Raw genomic sequence first — 21,475 nt, 5'->3', positions numbered from 1 at the left:
GATGCCTTAGTGAGAAGACAGGGCATGTGTGCTGCTTAAGGTCGCTTAACTCAGTCAGTGCAGTAAGCAGCACTGTCATTTTTGCAGATCCCACAAGTGATTCCATGCCGGTGGAAGCTTACTTCATGAGAAACTTGTCTGGGAATGCTCTTTCAAGGTGAGTCTAGAGGAGGAGTCCTAATGTGCTGTTATGCTGCCTCTGTATATTCCAAGCCCAGGAAAAATTAATTAATAGCACCATTAGAAAGCAGATGTGGGGAGAAAACACTGTCCGGAGGGCAATTAGGAGCCAACAACTGAGTGAGTATCAGTACCATTCTGCTTCCTCTTTTGCATTAGTTAATAATAAATAATAAACTTAGCTACAAGGCTTACTTGCCATTATTATTTTGCTTAGTGAGGGCTAGATTACAAGTGAGGCGCAAACGTTTTTTCCAAAAGTGATATCCTCTTTTCACGAGCCTTTTTAATTGCACTGATATTACAAGTTGAGTGAAATCACGATTGCGCTAGTACAATCGTGATTTACACTTCATTCCTTACGATCTCAGAGCTGTGGTTAACTGTTTTCCGAAACTAAAAAGTTGCACAAATCACATCAAAAATACATTACAAAGTACAGTTGCACTAATATTAACACTGTCTAATAAAAAATAATCAAAAATAATATTGCACAAAAAAGTTATAAGGGCTCAAAGATATGAGATCTTGGGTGTTAGAAAAAAAAAGCCACCAAAGTACTTTAACATAGAGATACATACAGATACATTGCTAAAGATATATTTGTATGTACAGTATATAGATATGTCTATATATGTGTACATATATATTAATGTATTTATGTATTGACAGATATATATGCACATATAAACACAAATATATATGTACACACATATAGTCATATACATAATTGCATTAGAGACCTTTTCCATTAAGTAAATGAAAACATGATAAAACATATTTATGCAATATTCATATTTAATACAGATTTTAACTATGTATTTACTGTAAATATTTAACATTTGCTAATGCGAATATGCTATGTTGTTTGCACGATGGGTATTAGGTTTTTATTTCAACAATACTTTTTTCTACATTGACTTCTTTGGGGAATGCGAAAATGCAATCGTGTTTGCTCGATAGTCGGGTCTTTGGTTTTTTTTTTCCTACTTTTTTTTCTCCATTGATTCCTATGGGGGAATACATGCACGTGCACGTAATAATTTAAGTTAGGATTTATGCGCTATTGGAGTTACCGCTTGCCATAAGTTTTTTTTAAACTTGTAAAAGAACGCAACCCTACTAGCGTAAAAAGCTTAACTCTAGTGGAATTTTCGTGATCGTGGAAAAAAAAATACAGCCCTGGGTGTATTAGCAGGCAGGCCATTAGCCCAATTTCCTAGCTATTTAAATGCATGTGCACATATTCATGTTAATATAACAATTTATTAAGAATTTTTCAGCACGCCCCATAAAAGTCTATGGAGAGAAGGAGTTAGCACAATCACAATATATTTAAAGTCCTGAAGTTAGCGCTCCAGACTTTTTTATTTACACATTACATTTTTACTTTCAACTTGTAATCCGAGCGTTAATCCGCTGTTTTTTTGCGCAGTTAGCGGACAAGTGAAAAAAATATTACTCAGCCACTTGTAATCTCGCCCTTAATCATCAAAATTCAGAGTGCCACTAAAATTAAACAACTAGATTACGATTTTTTGTCAGTAAGGCTTGCGTTGCTAACGAGCCTTTTTTTCCCACCGCTCCCTTAAGACAACGCTGGTTTTTTTAAACCCGGCGTTAGCTGCAAAAAAGGTGAGCGTAGAGCAGAATTTAGCTCCACATCTCACCTCAATACCAGCGTTGCTTAAGTCAGCGGCAAGCTGGCAAAACGTGCTCGTGCACGATTTCCCCATAGGAAACAATGGGGCTGAGCTGGCTAAAAAAAAAAAACTAACACCTGCAAGAAAGCAGCATTCAGCTCCTAATGCAGCCCCATTGTTTCCTATGGGAAATAAATTTTATGTCTGCACCTAACAACCTAACATGAACCCCGAGTCTAAACACCCATAATATTACACTTATTAACCCCTAATCTGCCGTCCCCGCTATCGCTGACAACTACATTATATAATTAACCCCTAATCTGCCGCTCCGGACACCGCCGCCACCTACATTATCCCTATGAACCCCTAATCTACTGCCCCCAATATCGCCGACACCTACATTATATTTATTAACCCCTAATCTGCCCACCCAATGTCACCATAACTATATTAAATTTATTAACCCCTAATCTGCCTCCGCCAACGTCGCCACTATTATAAATGTATTAACCCCTAAACCTAAGTCTAACCCTAACCCTAACAACCCACTAATTTAAATATAATTTAAATACATCTAAATAAATTTACTACAATTAAATAAATTATTCCTATTTAAAACTAAATACTTACCTGTAAAATAAACCCTAAGCTAGCTGAAATATAGCTAATAGTTACATTGTAGCTATCTTAGGGTTTATATTCATTTTACAGGCAACTTTGTATTTGTTTTAACTAGTTACAATAGTTATTAAATAGTTATTAACTATTTAATAACTACCTATTTAAAATAAATACAAATATACCTGTAAAATAAATCCTAACCTAAGTTACAATTACACCTAACACTACACTAACATTAAATAAATTACCTAAACTACCTACAATTAATTACAATTAAATTAAATAAACTAAATTACGAAAAAAACAAAACACTAAATTACAGAGAAAAAAAAAAGAATTACAAGAATTTTAAACTAATTAAACCTAATCTAATCCCCCTAATAAAATAAAAAAGCCCCCCAAAATAATAAAATTCCCTACCCTATACTAAATTACAAATAGCGCTTAAAAGGGCCTTTTGCAGGGCATTGCCCCAAAGTAATCAGCTCTTTCAGCTGTAAAAAAAATACAATACCCCCCCCCAACATTAAAACCCACCACCCACACACCCATCCCTACTCTAAAACCCACCCAATCCCCCCTTAAAAAAAACTATCACTACCCTCCTGAAGATCTCCCTACCTTGAGCAGTCTTCACCCAGCCGGGCACAAGTGGACCTCCAGAGGGGCAGAAGTCTTCATCCGATCCGGGCAGAAGAGGTCCTCCAAGCGGCATCTTCATCCAGGAGGCATCTTCTATCTTCATTCATCCGGAGCGGAGCGGGTCCATCTTCAAGCCAGCCGATGCGGAGCCATCCTCTTCAAACGACTTCCTAACACTGAATGAAGGTTCCTTTAAATGACGTAATCCAAGATGGCGTCCCTTGAATTCCGATTGGCTGATAGGATTCTATCAGCCAATCAGAATTAAGGTAGGAAAAATCCTATTGGCTGATCCAATCAGCCAATAGGATTGAAGTTCAATCCTATTGGCTGATTGGATCAGCCAATAGGATTAAGCTCGAATTCTATTGGCTGTTCCGATTGGCTGATAGAATTGGATTAGGTGTAATTAGTCTAAAATTCTTGTAATTTTTTTGTTTTCTGTAATTTAGCGTTTGTTTTTTTAGTAATTTAGTTTATTTAATTTAATTGTAATTAATTGTAGGTAGTTTAGGTAATTTATTTAATGTTAGTGTAGTGTTAGGGTTTATTTTACAGTTATATTTGTATTTATTTTAACTAGGTAGTTATTAAATAGTTAATAACTATTTAATAACTATTGTACCTAGTTAAAATAAATTCCAAGTTGCCTGTAAAATAAATATAAATCCTAAACTAGCTAGAATGTAACTATTAGTTATATTGTAGCTAGTTTAGGGTTTATTTTATAGGTAAGTATTTAGTTTTAAATAGGATTAATTTATTTAATAGTAGTAATTTTATTTAGATTTTTAAAATTATATTTAAGTTAGGGGGGGTTAGGGTTAGGTTTAGAGGTTAATACCTTTAATATAGTAGCGGCGACGTTGGGGGCAGATTAGGGTTTAATAAATGTAGGTAGATGTCGGCGATGTTAGGGACGGCAGATAAGGGGTTAATAAAATTTAACTAGTGTTTGCGAGGCAGGAGTGTGGCAATTTAGGGGTTAATATATTTATTAAAGTGGCGGCGATGTCCGGTCGGCAGATTAGGGGTTAGGAGTTAGGAGTTTTATGTTACGGCGTTAGCCCATAAAACTCTTAACTACTGACTTTTAAATGCGGTAGGAGTCTGGACAGGAGAGGGTCTACCGCTTACTTCTTCCAAGACTCGTAATACCAGCGTTAGGCAAATCCCATTGAAAAGATAGGATACGCAATTGACGTAAGGGAATTTGCGGTGTGCTCGAGTCGCAGAAGAAAAGTGAGCGGTACACCTGTACCTGCAAGACTCGTAATACCAGCGGGCGTTAAAAAGCAGCGTTGGGACCTATCAACGCTGCTTTTTAAGGCATGCCAAACTCGTAATCTAGCCGAAAGTTTGTGAGATGCAAGTTACCAGAAATTGGGGATATTTAGTAATATGTTTTACTAAAAGCATTTTTCATAAAGCAGAGCTTATTTATTCAGCAGGACAAAAAAACACAAATGTTCTTTTCCAACAGAAATGTGTTCTTTAATGTCTGATAAGTACGTTAGACACAGTACAACAATCTCAAGTTCTCTGGATCTAGGATTAAATCCCCTGCAGAGAATAAACTTCTCCGTGAGCGGCAACTAAGTCTTTGAGGATTGGCTTCGATTGCAGAGGTTTACACATGATGCACATCCTACCTCAAGATTGTCTGTACTACTTATGCTGCAGATCCCAGGGAGCTGCTAAATAGCATTCATTTAAAATGAATAGATGGGAAAGATAAAAAAAACACAGCTTGAGTTTATCCCACTAGAACTATTCTCAATGAAATGGTTAAGGGATTGCTATCAACCATTTTAGGAGTGTGATCCAAACATTTAGAAAATATAAGGGAACATTTTTATAGAAGAAAACTGTCCAATGAAACCTGTCTATGCATCATTATAGCATGTTATCACTAAATACACAGGTTGGTTGCAAAGCTTCTAAAGAGACTGAAACGCTGATGCCGTGTTTACATATTGCTGATAATGAATTATCAGCAGCTGATAAGTGTTTTCTAACAGTAGTTTACACTGCACATTTTTTTATCATGAGCATTTTACTATTATCAGCTTCCCAGAAATTAAAGGCATAGTTCAGCCAAAATTGAAATCCACATGGGTGCATTTAAATTTGGAATAGAAGCATTTTTGCAATATACATGTATTAGAAAATATGCTTCTAATAAAAGCTATAGCTTTTTCAAAGGTGTATTAAAGTATGCACCGTGCACCAGCATTTTAAACACAGCAGTCGCTCAGTGAGTTTAAGGGGCTTGCATCATCTGGTACTTACTAACGCCTAGATTTAGAGTTTGGCGTCAGCCGTCAAAACCAGCGTTAGAGGCTCCTAATGCTGGTTTTGGGCTACCGCTGGTATTTAGAGTCGTGTATGTAAGGGTCTAACGCTCACTTTCCAGCCGCGACTTTTCCATACCGCAGATCCCCCTACGCCATTTGGGTATCCTATCTTTTCAATGGGATCTTTCTAACGCTGGTATTTGGAGTCTTGGCTGAAGTGAGCGTTAGAAATCTAACGACAAGACTCCAGCCGCAGAGAAAAGCCAGGAGTTAAGAGCTTTCTGGGCTAACGCCGGCTCATAAAGCTCTTAACTACTGTGCTCTAAAGTACACTAACACCCATAAACTACCTATGCACCCCTAAACTGAGGCCCCCCCACATCGCCGCCAATCTATTAAATTTTAACCCCTAATCTGCCGACTGCACACCGCCGCCACCTACGTTATACCTATGTACCCCTAATCTGCTGCCCCTAACACCGGCGACCCCTATATTATATTTATTAACCCCTAATCTGCCACCCCCAACGTCACTGCTACCTTACCTACAATTATTAACCCCTAATCTGCCGACCGGACCTCACCGCTACTATAATAAAGTTATTAACCCCTAATCCGCCTCACTAACCCTATAATAAATAGTATTAACCCCTAATCTGCCCTCCCTAACATCACCGACACCTAACTTCAAGTATTAACCCCTAATCTGCCGACCGGACCTCGCTGCTACTCTATTAAATTTATTAACCCCTAAAGCGAAGTCTAACCCTAACACTAACACCCCCCCTAAGTTAAATATAATTTTTATCTAACAAAATAAATTAACTCTTATTAAATAAATTAATCCTAATTAAAGCTAAATACTTACCTGTAAAATAAACCCTAATATAGCTACAATATAAATTATAATTATATTGTAGCTATTTTAGGATTTATATTTATTTTACAGGCAACTTTGTATTTATTTTAACCAGGTACAATAGCTATTAAATAGTTAATAACTATTTAATAGCTACCTAGTTAAAATAATTACAAAATTACCTGTAAAATAAATCCTAACCTAAGTTACAATTAAACCTAACACTACACTATCAATACATTAATTACATAAAATACCTACAAATAAATACAATTAAATAAACTAACTAAAGTACAAAAAATAAAAAAAGAACTAAGTTACAAAAAATAAAAATATAATTTACAAACATTAGAAAAATATTACAACAATTTTCAGCTAATTACACCTACTCTAAGCCTCCTAATAAAATAACAAAGCCCCCCAAAATAAAAAAATGCCCTACCCTATTCTAAAATTAAAATAGAAAAGCTCTTTTACCTTACCAGCCCTTAAAAGGGCCTTTTGCGGGGCATGCCCCAAAGAAAACAGCTCTTTTGCCTGTAAAAAAAAACATACAATACCTCCCCAACATTACAACCCACCACCCACATACCCCTAATCTAACCCAAACCCCCCTTAAATAAACCTAACACTAAGCCCCTGAAGATCATCCTACCTTATCTTCACCATGCCGGGTATCACCGATCCGTCCAGGCTCCGAAGTCTTCATCCAAGCCCAAGCGGGGGCTGAAGATGTCCCTGATCCGGGTGAAGTCTTGGCCCAAGCGGGGGCTGAAGATGTCCATGATCCGGCTGAAGTCTTGGCCCAAGCGGGGGCTGAAGATGTCCATGATCTGGCTGAAGTCTTGATCCAAGCGGGAGCTGAAGAGGTCCATGATCCGGCTGAAGTCTTCTATCAAGCGGCATCTTCAATCTTCTTTCTTCCGGATGCATCTTCATCCCGCCGACGTGGAACATCCTTCTTCACCGACGACTTCCCGACAAATGACGGTTCCTTTAAGAGACGGCATCCAAGATGGCGTCCCTCGAATTCCGATTGGCTGATAGGATTCTATCAGCCAATCGGAATTAAGGTGGGAAAATTCTGATTGGCTGATTGAATCAGCCAATCAGATTCAAGTTCAATCCGATTGGCTGATTGGATCAGCCAATCATATTGAGCACGCTTTCTATTGGCTGATCGGAACAGCCAATAGAATGCGAGCTCAATCTGATTGGCTGATTGGATCAGCCAATCGAATTGAACTTGAATCTGATTGGCTGATTCCATCAGCCAATCAGATTATTCCTACTTTAATTCCGATTGGCTGATAGAATCCTATCAGCCAATCGGAATTCGAGGGACGCCATCTTGGATGACGTCCCTTAAAGGAACCATCATTCGTCGGGAAGTCGTCGGTGAAGAAGGATGTTCCGCGTTGGCGGGATGAAGATGGATCCGGAAGAAAGAAGATTGAAGATGCCGCTTGATAGAAGACTTCAGCCGGATAATGGACCTCTTCAGCTCCCGCTTGGATCAAGACTTCAGCCGGATCATGGACATCTTCAGCCCCCGCTTGGGCCAAGACTTCAGCCGGATCATGGACATCTTCAGCCCCCGCTTGGGCTTGGATGAAGACTTCGGAGCCTTGACAGATCAGTGATACCCGGCGTGGTGAAGATAAGGTAGGATTATCTTCAGGGGCTTAGTGTTAGGTTTATTTAAGGGGGGTTTGGGTTAGATTAGGGGTATGTGGGTTGTGGGTTGTAATGTTGAGGGGGGTATTGTATGTTTTTTTTTTACAGGCAAAAGAGCTGTTTTCTTTGGGGCATGCCCCGCAAAAGGCCCTTTTAAGGGCTGGTAAGGTAAAAGAGCTTTTCTATTTTAATTTTAGAATAGGGTAGGGCATTTTTTATTTTGGGGGGCTTTGTTATTTTATTAGGGGGCTTAGAGTAGGTGTAATTAGCTTAAAATTGTTGTAATATTTTTCTAATGTTTGTAAATTATTTTTTTATTTTTTGTAACTTAGTTCTTTTTTTATTTTTTGTACTTTAGTTAGTTTATTTAATTGTATTTATTTTAGGTATTTTATGTTATTAGTTTAATGATAGTGTAGTGTTAGGTTTAATTGTAACTTAGGTTAGGATTTATTTTACAGGTAATTTTGTAATTATTTTAACTAGGTAGCTATTAAATAGTTATTAACTATTTAATAGCTATTGTACCTGGTTAAAATAAATACAAAGTTGCCTGTAAAATAAATATTAATCCTAAAATAGCTACAATATAATTATTATTTATATTGTAGCTATATTAGGGTTTATGTTACAGGTAAGTATTTAGCTTTAAATAGGATTAATTTATTTAATAAGAGTTAATTTATTTCGTTAGATTAAAATTATATTTAATTTAGGGGGGTGTTAGTGTTAGGGTTAGACTTAGCTTTAGGGGTTAATAAATGTAATAGAGTAGCGGCGAGGTCCGGTCGGCAGATTACGGGTTAATACTTGAAGTTAGATGTCAGCGATGTTAGGGAGGGCAGATTAGGGGTTAATAATATTTATTATAGGGTTATTGAGGCGGGAGTGAGGCGGATTAGGGGTTAATACATTTATTATAGTAGCGGTGATGTCCGGTCTGCAGATTAGGGGTTAATTATTGTAAGTAGCTGGCGGCGACGTTGTGGGGGGCAGATTAGGGGTTAATAAATATAGGGGTCGGCGGTGTTAGGGGCAGCAGATTAGGGGTACATAGGTATAATGTAGGTTGCGGCGGTGTACGGAGTGGCAGATTAGGGATTAAAAAAATATGCAGGGGTCAGCGATAACGGGGGCGGCAGATTAGGGGTTAATAAGTGTAAGGTTAGGGGTGTTTAGACTCGGGGTACATGTTAGGGTGTTAGGTGCAGACTTAGGAAGTGTTTCCCCATAGGAAACAATGGGGCTGCGTTAGGAGCTGAACGCTGCTTTTTTGCAGGTGTTAGGTTTTTTTTCAGCTCAAACGGCCCCATTGTTTCCTATGGGGGAATCGTGCACAAGCACGTTTTTGAAGCTGGCCGCGTCCGTAAGCACCGCTGGTATTGAGAGTTGCAGTGGCGGTAAATTATGCTCTACGCTCCTGTTTTTGGAGCCTAACGCAGCCATTCTGTGAACTCTAAATACCAGCGGTATTTAAAAGGTGCGGGGAAAAAAAACCCAGTGTTAGCTACGCGTGTCGTTACCGACAAAACTCTAAATCTAGCCGCAAATTTGTTAATTGCTGATATGATAGAAGCCCCACTGACACTCTAAACAGCTGCAGTATTTAAAATGCTGGTGCACTGAGAATATCTAGCTATGCTTCACATGCACGTGCAGAGAAAAATGTTAATCATTTGCATGTGTGAAATTAACCTGATACATGTTAAGCAATTTAAATGGAATCTGTATATGGGCATGAGAGATGTGCTGTGCATGTTTGCCCAATTAGTTTTTCTTTTTTCACCTGTAATAATTTAAAATATTTTTTCATTCATTAAGAAAGGATGAATAAACTTTTATCACTAGGTCAACCAGGAATTAAACATTTGAGAACAGGTGCTTAGAGGCAGCTGTGTACATTGCCTAATGAACCTTGAGCAAAGGTGCCAAGAGGAAGTTCTGCGCTTTGAAAAATAGGCTCTGTGTAATGGCTGTGTACTTTGCATAATGCACTATGAGTAAAAGTACTGAGAGGCAGCTGCTTTCATTGTATTATGAATGCTGAGTAAAGGTAAATGGAGGTGGCTGTATATTTTGATGCAGTCTAGGTAAACATGCCTAGAGGCAACTGCATACTCAGCCTGATATACTCTGTCCAAAGATGCCTAAAGGGACTGCTGTATACTTTACTAACACACTCTGAGTAAAGGGGGCTGTATACTTTCCCTGTTGCAATCTGAGTTAAGGTGCCTACAGGGAGCTGTGCATTGAGTAAAGGATCCTAGAGGGGGCTGTGGTTTGTGAACGTTGCCTGTTGCATTCTGATTAAAGGTTTCTAGAGGTGCCTGTGATCTTTGTGTGACGTTGTCTGAGTAAAGATGCATAGAGGTGGCTGTGTATTTTGGTTGTTGCAGTCTGATTAAAGGTGCATAGAGTGTGCTGTGTTCTTTAACTGATGCAGTCTGAGATAAGGAGCTACATACTTTGCCCAATACAGTTTAAATAAAGGTATCTAGAGGTTGGGTAGCTGTTAACTTTGCATAGAGGGTGCTGTGTTCTTTGCCTGATGCATTCTGAGTAAAGGTGCCTAGAGGGAACTGTGTACTTTGCCTGTTGCAATCTGAATAAAAGTTTCTAGAGGTGGTTGTGTACTTTACGTTATGATGACAGTTAAGGTGTCTATAGGTGGCTGTGTACTTTGCCTAATGCACTCTGAACAAAGCATAGTGGTGGGTGCGAATGTTCACTGATGCATTCTGAGTAAAAGTGCCAAGAGTGGGCTGTGTAGTTTGCCTGTTGTAGTCTGAGTAAAAGTGCCTAGATTGGGCTGTGTACTTTACCGAATGTTTTCTGAGAAAAGGTGCTTAGTAGAGTGGGCTGTGTAATTTGCCTGTTGTAATCTGAGCAAAGGAGCCTAGATTGGACTGTATACTTTGCCTGATGTATTCTGAGTAAAGGAGCCTATAATGAGCTGTGTACTTTGCCTGTTGTAGTCTAGGTAAAGGAACCTAGAGGGAACCATGTACTTTGCCTGATGTATTCTGAGTAAAGGTGCCCATACAGGGCTGTATATTTTTCCTGATGTATTCTGAGTAAAGGTGAATATAGGGGGCTGGGTGGGAAATTTCCCTGTTATAGTCTGAGTAAAGGTGTCTAGAGGGGGCTGTGTACTTTGCCTGGTGTATTCTGAGTTAAGGTGCCTTGAGTGGGCTGTGTAATTTGCCTGATGCAGTCTGAGCAAAGGTGCAAAGATGGGGCTGTGTACTTTGCATAATGACAAATCTAATCCTGCCTCCAGCAAGTATTTTTCATAAGCAATAAAGGGCTGTAAAGATCAGTAAGGTGTGGTTTGCAGATTACTGTGTAGTTTATGTTTAATGATTACTTTGTAAAATACCGCACCCAATTAGATATGTGAAAACCCTGGGCTGCATGTGTACTTTAGAGATGAGTCAGTTGTCACAAAGAAAACCGCAAATGATCTGTGCAAGTGTGTGATTAACACAAGACTGATGAGAAAACAGGATAACACTTTCAACAATTTAACCATTTTTTTGGCACTAAGTAAAACAAACTAATGCATAGCAAGCAGCATAAGTTAGCACTGTGCTATAGGTGGTTGTTTGTGTTCCTGTCTTGTTGGATAAGAACACTCTCCAGAGGTAATATTTCAAATTAAATTACAGTTTCAAATGTTTAATGTGATAATATGAGAAGCAGTTTCATCCCTTGAAAAAGATAGTTTAAGCTGCTGAGAGAAAAAGTTGTATAAAGAGATTTTTATTAATGTATGTAATTGAATTAAAATGACTTTTAAGAAGACAAATAGCGGTGTTTGTATCCAAAACTTAAACAATAAACAAAGTGAACATCTATAGCCGTCTGCGAGTACCTAGCTTTTCGTGTTCTCTGTCATTCTGACGTATTACACCATTGTGGATTGTTTCCTTTCTTTGAGGGTGTACGAGAGTTTTCCTTGAATTTTTCCTAAAGTAGGTCAGCGCCACTGTATTTCTACAAATCAAATGTTTAATGTGCTGACCATCAGTGGTATTAGCACAGAGATGTGCATGTGGTAGGTGGGTTTGGCAGTAGGGACCTCTATATGGATTAAATACAAATGTAAGCAAAAAACCAAAACATTCCAGTGACTGTAAGGGGCTATATTCACTAAGAGAGATAGGTGAGGTGGAGGTGGCAATAATGCCCTCTGTATAGATAAAAGGCAAATGCTGTCAGTAGGTAATAACAATCGTACACAAACTTGCATATTGACATTCACACACACTCACCCAGATATGGCAGCATTTTATATGCAGATTTTTCATCTGTTTTTTTTTATCAGATAATTGTTATTTGCTTAAACGTATTACTGGCTATGTTTTATTTGTGGAAACTCTCAGATACACAAACACTTTTTTAGTCTCTTATACAATTTCTCTCACAGACACACATCCACTCACACTCATACACTCCACCACACACAATCACTCACATCCTCTCCACACCCTCTAATACACTCTAGCTCTCTTTTACATACTCACAAGCATTTAAAGGAACATGAATGCTATTAAGAACTAAACATACACAGTCACACATATCTATATACTGTGTATATATATATATATATATATATATATATATATATATATATAAAAGTTATTTAAAGGAGTATATATTTTACACACATGCAGATCATAAATGACAGTAAACTTACATTCCTGTTTTTTCAAATAAAGATACCAAGAACATGAAGACATATTTATAATAGAAGTAAATTAGGAAGTTGCTTAAAATTGCATGCTCTATCTGAATTATGAAAGAAAAAAAATGTGTTTAGTGTCCCTTTAACAAAAGGTAGACTGTCAGGAAGTTCTCATATGTTGTCTCTGCATTTTCAAAGCAATCAATTTTCCTACAATATGTTGTCGGCATTTATCATTGCACCAGCAGATCTTGTGAACTGCTGGTGCAATGCAGCCCCCTGCAGATTTGGCTGCTAGCAGGGGGGTGTCGATCAACCCGTTCGTATTCGATCGGGTTAATTTCTGTCCCCGGCCTCAGATATTGCGCGGAAACAGGGGCATCAAGATAAATTGGTCCAATAGAATAAGCTACAAAAATAAACCTATTTATGCATGACACTGATATTTTAAACAAGCATTGTAGAGCATTATATACACTGATTCACATTATATATATATAAAAGGGTTAAAATTAATATGGTATTTGACAATGTGTTTGACTGGAAAGGGCTATAATGTATGTGTGTATATATATATATATATATGACCATTGTTAATTAAAATAAAAATATATTCAAAGGCAATTTTGCATACATGTTAAAAAAAAGTTTGTAAATTAAAATACAATTGAGGGCAGACTCACCCTTAAAGAGATACACCAGTGAAGCACTGGGCTACAGCCCCTCCCACATAACCTACTGCCCCTGTAGCTAGAAAATAAAGACAAGTTAACCCTATGAGTGCTAGAAAGGCTGCAATATAATTGCAGTCCTCTCTGGTAGCCAGGGTTTAAAAGTACCTCTGGAAGGTTTTTTTTGTCTGTCTAGTGGACTGAGCCTGCTGAGGTTAAAGGGACACTGAACCCAATTTTTTTCTTTTGTAATTCAGAAAGAGCATGCAATTTTAAGCAACTTTCTAATTTACTCCTATTATCAATTTTTCTTCATTCTCTTGCTATCATTATTTGAAAAAGAAGGCATCTAAGCTTTTTTTTGGTTTCAGTACTCTGGACAGCACTTTTTTATTGGTGGATGAATTTATCCACCAATCAGCAAGGACAACCCAGGTTGTTCACCAAAAATGGGCCGGCATCTAAACTTACATTCTTGCATTTCAAATAAAGATACCAAAAGAATGAAGAAAATTTGATAATAGGAGTAAATTAGAAAGTTGCTTAAAATTTCATGCTCAATCTGAATCACAAAAGATTTTTTTTGGGTACAGTGTCCCTTTAAAATAAACAACAGGTAGTCACAGAGGTGGTGGAGGAATCGTCTTAAAATTGTGTCTTGCACACCGCTAGACAAGAGCAGCTTTGCCTCCTGTCTCCATGTGCTCTGACAGTCAGACTGACACTGGAGACAGGAGACTGTGGTGGCTGAACTGTGTTAATAAACACTTACAAATATTAAAAAATTAACTAAAAACACCATTTCCAAAAAAAAAGGTGCTCTAATAAAACAACAAACAGCAAAACAATTTAAAAAAAAAAAGACAAAATAAACAGCACATTTAAAAAAATAATAAACAGTACAATTTTTAATGTTATTTTGTGCTAGCCTCCACTTAGCTGCTCTGGGTCTGCCCCAGCAGGCCCCAGTGCAGTAGCACCGTTTGCACCGGCAGTAGGCAGTAGGTCCGCCCCTGACTCTAAAATCTGGGCAGCATAGGATGAATAACTAATTTATGGTCTTTGGATTCAAGTGTTAGAGACCTGCAATTCAGGCTGTAAAAGCACACATCACCATAAAACCCCCCATTAATGTAGGCTCCAGAGTTGTTTACTTCATTTTGAAGTCAAGCTGCATAATAACAAACTGATTTTCATATTTTTAGGGGGTCATTGAAGGGTGAATTTTTCATAAAGGATGGTTCACCAGCAGGAAGAGATATAGGTGAAAATCCATATTATTATTATTATTACTCTTTATTTATAAAGCGCCAACAGATTCTGCAGCGCTGCCCATGGGTACAAGGATAGAAGTACAACGAAGAAACAATACGATAAAAGACAAAATTTTACAGACAGATACATGGGAAATTGAGGGCCCTATTCAAGTGGGAACTTACTATCTAGATGGGTAGGAGGGTGGGAAATGCAAAGGTGGGAATGATATTAGTGGGGAGATGAGGGCAACTGTTGGGTTAGTGAAGTTCATTTGTTAATGAGTCGGGGGATAAGCTTCCCTGTACAAAAAGGTCTTTAGGGAACGTTTAAAGGAGGAGAGGCTAGGGGAGAGTCTGACGGCTTGAGGAAGTGCGTTCCAGAGGGTTGGAGCCGCACGAGAGAAGTCCTTTAGTCTAGCATGAGTATATAAATCTAACAGTCTCACTTTAAGTTTATTTAAATACCTTACCCCTATAATGTTCAGTAAAATAATCTTACCTAAGTTGTTGTTTGATATTTGTGTTAAAGGGGCGCAGTTGTTGTCTGAAAAATCCCCAATTTTCAGAGATAAATCACATGAAAATGGGAAACAAATACTGAAAGTATATTGTTTTACTTATGCATTTGTTTATTTGTACTGCCCTGCAAAAGCCTGTCAGTTACTTGTACTGAGGACTATTACTAATAAAAATTGCAATCTATCAGAAAACACTATTTGCGAAAGTTTTTTTTCCATGGTTTCCGGAATATTTAACCTGACAGAGTTGCCCATTTAACTTTAATTTGTTTTTTGTTCTTTCAAAATTTAAGTTGTAAGTAATGCTCATTTCATATCTTAGTAGACATAATTGTTTCACATGAATTTGTCAAAAACATAATTTATGTAAAAACTTACCTGATAAATTAATTTATTTCATATTGGCAAGAGTCCATGAGCTAGTGACGTATGGGATATACAATCCTACCAGGAGGGGCAAAGTTTCCCAAACCTCAAAATGCCTATAAATACAACCCTCACCACACCCACAATTCAGTTTAACGAATAGCCAAGTAGTGGGGTGATAAAGAAAGGAGAAAAAAAGCTCAACAAAGGAATTTGGAAATAATTGTGCTTTATACAAAAAAATCATAACCACCATAAAAAAGGGGGTGGGCCTCATGGACTCTTGCCAATATGAAAGAAACTAATTTATCAGGTAACTTCTTACATAAATTATGTTTTCTTTCATGTAATTGGCAAGAGTCCATGAGCTAGTGACGTATGGGATAGCAATACCCAAGATGTGGAACTCCACGCAAAAGTCACTAGATTTTCCGCTGAAAAAAATTAATCCAAAACCCATAATATAAGTTAATTCTCACAAATGTGAGGAAAAAACTTAAATCAAAAGCCGAAAAATCAAACTGAAACAGCTGCCTGAAGAACTTTTCTACCAAAAACTGCTTCCGAAGAAGCAAATACATCAAAATGGTAGAATTTAGTAAATGTATGCAAAGAAGACCAAGTAGCAGCTTTGCAAATCTGATCAACTGAAGCTACACTCTTAAAAGCCCAGGAAGTGGAAACTGTTCTAGTAGAATGAGCTGTAATTCTCTGAGGAGGGGCTTGACCCGACTCCAAATAGGCTTGATGAATCAAAAGTTTTAACCACAAGGCCAAGGAAACGGCAGAAGCCTTCTGACCTTTCCTGGAACCAGAAAAGATAACAAATAGACTAGAAGTCTTCCTGAAATCTTTAGTAGCTTCAACATAATATTTCAAAGCTCTCACCACATCCAAAGAATGTAACGATCTCTCCAAAGAATTCTTAGGATTAGGACACAAAAGGAAGGAACAACAATTTCTCTATTAAAGGGACAGTCTAGGCCAAAATAAACTTTCATGATTCAGATAGAGCAAGTAATTTTAAACAATTTTCCAGTTTACTTTTATCACCAATTTTGCTTTGTTCTCTTGGTATTCTTAGTTGAAAGCTTAACCTAGGAGGTTCATATGCTAATTTCTTAAACCTTGAAGCCCACCTCTTTCAGATTGCATTTTAACAGTTTTTCACCACTAGAGGGTGTTAGTTCACATATTTCATATAGATAACACTGTGCTCGTGCACGAGAAGTTATCTGCGAGCAGGCACTGATTGGCTAGACTGCAAGTCTGTCAAAAGAACTGAAAAAAGGGGCAGTTTGCAGAGGCTTAGATACAAGATAATCACAGAGGTTAAAAGTATATTATAATAACTGTGTTGGTTATGCAAAACTGGGAAATGGGTAATAAAGGGATTATCTATCTTTTAAAACAATAAAAATTCTGGTGTAGACTGTCCCTTTAATGTTGTTAGAATTTACAACCTTAGGTAAGAATTTAAATTAAGTCCGCAAAACTGCCTTATCCTGATGAAAAATCAGAAAAGGAGATTCACAAGAGAGAGTGGATAATTCAGAAACTCTTCTAGCAGAAGAGATGGCCAAAAGAAACAACACTTTCCAAGAAAGTAGTTTAATGTCCAAAGAATGCATAGGCTCAAACGGAGGAGCCTGTAAAGCCTTCAAAACTAAATTAAGACTCCACGGAGGAGAGATTGATTTAATGACAGGCTTGATACGAACCAAGGCCTGCACAAAACAATGAATATCAGGAAGTTTAGAAATCTTTCTGTGAAATAAAACAGAAAGAGCAGATATTTGTCCTTTCAAGGAACTTGCAGACAAACCTTTATCCAAACCATCATGAAGAAACTGTAAAATTCTAGGAATTCTAAAAGAATGCCAAGAGAATTTATGAGACGAACACCATGAAATGTAAATCTTCCAAACTCGATAAAAAATCTTTCTAGAAACAGATTTACGAGCCTGCAACATAGTATTAATCACTGAGTCAGAGAAACCTCTATGACTAAGCACTAAGCGTTCAATTTCCATACATTCAAATTTAATGATTTGAGATCCTGATGGAAAAACGGACCTTGAGATAGGAGGTCTGGCCTTAATGGAAGTGGCCAAGGTTGACATCTGGACATCCAAACAAGATCCGCTTACCAAAACCTGTGAGGCCATGCTGGAGCTACCAGCAGCACAAACGATTGCTCCATGATGATTTTGGAGATCACTCTTGGAAGAAGAACAAGAGGCGGGAAAATATAAGCAGGTTGATAACACCAAGGAAGTGTCAATGCATCCACTGCTTCCTCCTGAGGATCCCTGGACCTGGACAGGTACCTGGGAAGTTTTTTTGTTTAGATGAGATGCCATCAGATCTATTTCTGGAAGCCCCCACATCTGATCAACTTGAGAAAACACATCTGGGTGGAGAGACCATTCTCCCGGATGTATGTCTGTCTGAAAACAAATGAACTGTTCTCTCTTCAACAGAGGCCAAAACTGAAGACTTCTGAGAATTGCACATAGTTCCAAAATATTGATTGGTAATCTCGCCTCTTGAGATTTCCAAACCCCTTGTGCTGTCAGAGATCCCCAAACAGCTCCCCAACCTGAAAGACTTGCATCTGTTGTGATCACAGTCCAGGTTGGACGAACAAAAGAGGACCCTAGAATTATAGTATGTTGATCTAACCACCAAGTCAGAGAAAGTCGAACATTGGGATTTAAGGATATTAATTTGATATCCTTGTATAAACCCTGCACCATTGGTTCAGCATACAAAGCTGGAGAGGTCTCATATGAAAATGAGCAAAGGGGATCGCGTCCGATGCTGCAGTCATGAGACCTAAAACTTCCATGCACATAACTACTGAAGGGAATGACTGAGACTGAAGGTTCCGACAGGCTGCAACCAATTTCAAACGTCTCTTGTCTGTTAGAGACAAAGTCATGGACACTGAATCTATCTGGAAACCTAAAAAGGTTACCTTTGTCTGAGGAATAACCACTGGAGGTTTATAAACTGAATTTAAACGTTTGCTAGTTTTAATATCAAGTGGACTAGTTTCCTCCATATCTAATGTAATCAATACTTCTTTAACAAAGAACGAATATACTCCATTTTAAATAAATAAGAGGATTTGTCAGTGTCAATATCTTAGGCAGGATCTTCTGAATCAGATAGATCCTCATCAGAGAAGGATAATTCAGAATGTTGCTGGTCATTTGAAATTTCATCAATCTTATGAGAAATTTTAAAAGACCTTTTACATTTATTAGAAGGCGGAATGGCAGACAAAGCCTTCTGAATAGAATCAGAAATAAATTATTTTAAATTCACAGGTATATCTTGTGCATTAGATGTTGAGGGAACTGCAACAGGTAATGAACTACTACTGATGGATACATTCTATGCATGTAAAAGTTTATCATGACAACTATTACAAACCACAGCTGGAGGTATAACCTCCACAAGTTTACAACATATGCACTTAGCTTTGGTAGAACTGTTATCAGGCTGCAGGGTTCCAACAGTGATTTCTGAGACAGGATCAGATTGAGACATCTTGAAAATGTAAGAGAAAAAAAACAACATATAAAGAAAAATGATCAATTTCCTTATATGGCAGTTTCAGGAATGGTAACAAATGCAAACAGCAAAGCCCTCTGACATAGAAAAAAAGTCAAGAGGCAAATAGGAATGGGGTTTTAAACAATGAAAATATTTGGCACCAAGAATGACGCACAACAAACAGAAAAAAAAAAATTTGGCACCAAAAACGTCCGGAAACGACACACTCACGTCATAAATGACGCAACCTTGTGAAGGACTCGCCGTCAACTAAGACGCCAGAAATGACGAATTTGTGTCAACAAACGTAACTTTGCACCAAGAATGACGCAATAAACTTTGGCATTTTGCGCCCTCGCGAGCCTAATTCTGCCCGTGAAATTGAAAGACAGTCAAATTGAAAAAGAGACTATACCCCAGGTAAGAAATACATTTTTCATAAAAAAAGCATTTCCCAGATATGAAACTGACAGTCTGCAAAAGGAAATATAATGAAAACCTGAATCATGGCAAATATAAGTACAATACATATATTTAGAACTTTATATAAATACATAAAGTGCCAAACCATAGCTGAGAGTGTCTTAAGTAATGAAAACATACTTACCAAAAGACACCCATCCACATATAGCAGATAGCCAAACCAGTACTGAAACGGTTATCAGTAGAGGTAATGGAATATGAGAGTATATTGTCAATATGAAAAGGGAGGTAGGAGATGAATCTCTACGATCGATAACAGAGAACCTATGAAATAGATCCCCGTGAGGAAAACCATTGCATTCAATAGGTGATACTCCCTTCACATCCCTCTGACATTCACTGTACTCTGAGAGGAAACGGACTTCAAAATGCTGAGAAGCGCATATCAACGTAGAAATCTGACCACAAACTTACTTCACCACCTCCATAGGAGGCAAAGTTTGTAAAACTGAATTGTGGGTGTGGTGAGGGGTGTATTTATAGGCATTTTGAGGTTTGGGAAACTTTGCCTCTCCTGGTAGAATTGTATATTCCATACGTCACTAGCTCATGGACTCTTGCCAATTACATGAAAGAAATAATATTTTTTCTAAAAAAAAGTATATTTTAAAAAGTCAAATGTTTTTTTTAAATGAACATTTAACACATCAGAATTGCATAACTAAACAGGCATACTAAAAAGACAAATTTAAAAATGTTTTATGTATTTTTCCCTGTATCCTGTAACATATATATATATATATATAAATATATATATATATATATATATATATATATATATATATACACATACACACACTGTGAACTCTTGCAAATGCTCAGTAGGAGCTAGTTCCTCAGAAACTATCAACAATTTTATAATGGAAGTCAATTGGAAAGTTAGATGATAACTAAAAAGGATATACTGTACATAGTGTGGAGTATCCCACTTATCCCAGAAAATAGTACAGGTAGCCCTCAGTTTACACCGGGGTTAGGTTCCAGATGGAATGGTTGTAAATCAAAACTGTTGTAAATTGAAACCCAGTTTGTAAGTCAATGGGAAGTGAGGGAGTTAAGTTCTAGGCCCCTCTCAAAATTGACATAACACCTAATACATTATTTTTAAAGCTTTGAAATGAAGACTTTCAATGCTAAACAGCATTATAAGCCTAATTAAATAATCACACAACAGACTGTATCATCAAACTAAGTTTAATGATTAAAAACATTTTTTTACTTGCATTTTTCTGCAAACAGTTCTCTGCAAAGCTGGGGAATGTATAGTAAAGGTGTTATCTAACTTTTTAAACAATAACAATTTTAGTGTAGACTGTCCCTTTAAGATTTATCATTTAAAGGGACATCGTACACTACATTTATTTGCATAAATGTTTTGTAGATGATCCATTTATATAGCCCATCTGGGAGTGTTTTTTTAACAATTAATAGTTTTGCTTATTTTTTAATAACTGTGTGCTGAGTTTTAGACTTCTAACCAAGCCCCAATGATTTAGATGTATATGGATGTCTACAGATTCCTGTCTTTTCATATCCTGTTTTCCTAGCCCCTTTCACTGGGTGTCTTAGCCTAACCTCATCAACAGTGCTAAACTGGGAGCTTCTAATTATGTTTTTAAAAGGTTTTATACTATATTTTTAGAATAGTATATGTGTATATTCTTCTTTATACTAGTGTCTATTACATGCAAGTTATATGAACATTGGTATATAATGTCCTTTTAATGAAGCAGCTGGTTCAGATGGACTTCCGGGGGAATATTATAAAATTTTTGAGCTAGAAATTACATCAACATATCTTAAATTATTTAATAGTTTTTGGATTATTTTTTGGTTATTACTTCAAGAAAATTTGTAGAATTATTGTCAACTTTAATTCTGAAGTCAAACAAAGAATGTAAGTTAATAGATTCATATAGAACAAGAACAATCTCTCTATTGAAAATAAACTATAAACTTCTTTTAAAAATTATGGCTAAATGATTACAACTTATTTTAAATTTAATTA

This window comes from Bombina bombina, chromosome 1, assembly GCF_027579735.1.
Source record: "Bombina bombina isolate aBomBom1 chromosome 1, aBomBom1.pri, whole genome shotgun sequence".
Taxonomy (NCBI): Eukaryota; Metazoa; Chordata; class Amphibia; order Anura; family Bombinatoridae; genus Bombina; species Bombina bombina.
The sequence above is the reverse complement of the archived record's forward strand: the minus strand, read 5'-3'. Positions refer to the sequence as shown.